The sequence below is a fragment of the Nicotiana attenuata genome, unplaced genomic scaffold (genome assembly GCF_001879085.1).
Source record: "Nicotiana attenuata strain UT unplaced genomic scaffold, NIATTr2, whole genome shotgun sequence".
Lineage (NCBI taxonomy): Eukaryota > Viridiplantae > Streptophyta > Magnoliopsida > Solanales > Solanaceae > Nicotiana > Nicotiana attenuata.
In genome coordinates, this window is record NW_017671570.1 from 64,903 (window position 1) to 67,649 (window position 2,747).

Genomic DNA, 2,747 nt, shown 5'->3' on the forward strand with positions numbered 1-2,747 from the left:
TTATTTCCGTTTGTTACGTTGATGTATGAAAAATCATGTGGAAAGGCAATTATTCTTTGTTTAGTTGGTCAAGTTTGTTGAATGGACATTTGAAACCTCAAGTTGCTTTGGTGTAGTTGCATGCCAGAGAGTTGTTCCATTTGTGGCAAACATCGATAACATTTTGTAGTTTATTATGAAGCGAGAAGTGGAGAAAGAAATGGAAAAAGTGGAGATCGTTCTGGTGGTACCTCTCAAGGGTGTGGTCAGGCGTTCAGTGAAGTGGGTAAATACTATCGGAGATTAATGCTTCTTCTTGATTATCTGAGGTTTGATCAGTTAATGGACAATTACTTGGTACCTATGTTATAGGAGGTAATAAACCCTTTAGAATAATTCGAGGTGAGCCGTGCCAAATAAAACTTCAAAATGCACGGTCCTCATTTAATTGATATTCTTATTCTTAGAAATCGAGGCGTGCCATTTAGCGAATTTTTATGGCCCTCGCAAAGTTGCAAACGCGCAGTTGCTTTAGGCGCGTTATTTTAATAATTTACCTCCCTAAACTCGGATGTGCATTTCATGTGACCCAAATCCAAATCTTAATAACGTTGAATAAAATGTGTTTCGGATTGCGGGTGCATTTCATGTGGTGCGGTCCAAAGACATGTTTTAGACGACGTTAAATCTTCTTTAAAATGAATAAAGCGGTTATAAAGTTAAAATTGTACCATAGGCTAAAACATGTATTAAAATCAGATAATGGGCCAATTATAATAGTTTAAGCGACCGTGCTAGAACCACGGAATCCGGGGGGTGCCTAACACCTTCCCTCGGGTTAACAGAATTCCTTATTCAGAATTTCTGGTTCGCAGACTTCACAAGGAAAGTCAAATTTTCCTCGATTTGGAATTTAAAATAAACCGGTGACTTGGGACACCAGAAAACAAACCATCCCAAGTGGCGACTCTGAATAAAAATAAATAAATAATCCAATTTCGAATGATGTCACTTAAATTGGAAAAACTCCCTTTATACTACCTTCGAGTGATGTGTAAAAAGGAGGTGTGACAATAAAAAAGGGAAACTATCCACTACCAGCAGTAGCTCAACCACCCGTTGATCCTGATGATATAGATGAATACACAGACGAACAAATGACGGTTGTTCAGGTTAATGCTAAGGCACGAAACATATTGTATAATGCTATAAGTGGAGAAGAGTATGAGAAGATTTCAAGCTGTGATACAGCTAAAGAAATGTGGGACAAACTAGAATTCACCTATAAAGGAACCAGCAAAGTGAAAGAAACTCGGATAAACATGTTGGTTCATGATTATGAAATTTTCTAGATGAAAGAAGGAGAATCTGTTGAGTAAATGTTCGCAAGATTCAGCAAAATCATTAGCGATTTGAAAGCTTTTGGTAATCCTACTCAAGTGGTGATCAAGTTCGAAAAATCCTAAGGAGTTTACAAACCACTTGGCAGACGAAAGTAGTTGCGCTCGAATCTCAAGATCTAAACAAAATTTCATATGATGAACTACGAGGAAATCTTATAGCATTCGAGAAAACCCATCTCAAGAAAACAAGTCAGGAAGAAACAAAGAAAATAGTTGCCTTCAAAACTACAACTGAAGGACCTCAGAATAAGGGTGGCAAATGGGCCTGTCCAGGCCCGGGACCGCGGACCAAACAATCTTCTGGGCCTAAACGGGCCGTAACCAGTTAGAACCGGGACCGTGGGGGTGGGCCGGTTCTTAAAAAAAAGCCCGCGAGAATGGGACCGTTTGAGATCGGGACCGGACCGGTCCTTGGCGGGCCTAAACGGTCCCATCAATCATAATTTTAGAAAAAAAAATTTGGATAGTTGGGCTTGTACAAATCTGGCCGTTGACTATTTACAAAATAGCCATTTAACCCCTCAACTTTCATTTAACCCCAAACATTTTATAATTATAATTTTTCCCTATTTTCAACTATAAATACCCCCTCATTCTTTCATGTTTCTCGCAAAATCATCAATCTCTCTCTAATTTTCTTCTATAATTGCTACCATTGCTTACTTTATTGTTACAATTTGTGGAAAAAAATGTGAAGTTAGTGAATTGAAGTCTTCAAGTTTTCAACGATAATTAATTTTCAACAAGTTGTTCGTTAATTCGATAAACTCGTTCCAACTCTTAATTTTTAATATTATAGTTTTGTTTGTTTTATTTATTTATTTTCTATTATTCGATCAATTAAGATGACTTCCTTAAAAAAACTTTTTGGTAAAAATAAGGGTAAATCCAAGAGTGGCGAATCTAGTGGCCAATCTGTTCCTCCTCCACTGCCTCCGGCTCCCTGACCCAAATCCCATACCCGTCTGACACCTGCTATTCTTGATAGCGATAATAGTTTATTACAATTTACTGAGAGTCACTTTTGCCATAATGTTGGAGCTGATGAACAATTAGACCATGAATTAATGAATTCTCTTTATTCTAATCTAGCTATTGATGAAAATGATGAGTAGGAAATAGATTTTGATGAAACTCAACCGGATGACGATACACCCACTAGTCCTGCTCCTGAAGTTAACCCAACTAATGATAATCTAAATGGTGCCCCATCTGATACTCCTGTTAATGCCCCTACATTTTCTAGACAACGTACCAAACAGATAGAAACATCTATTGTTTGGCCATTTTTTACTCAACTAATTCCACAAAATAAGGCTAAGTGTAAAACTTGTGGCAAGGAATTTGCTTTCAAATATTTTGGAG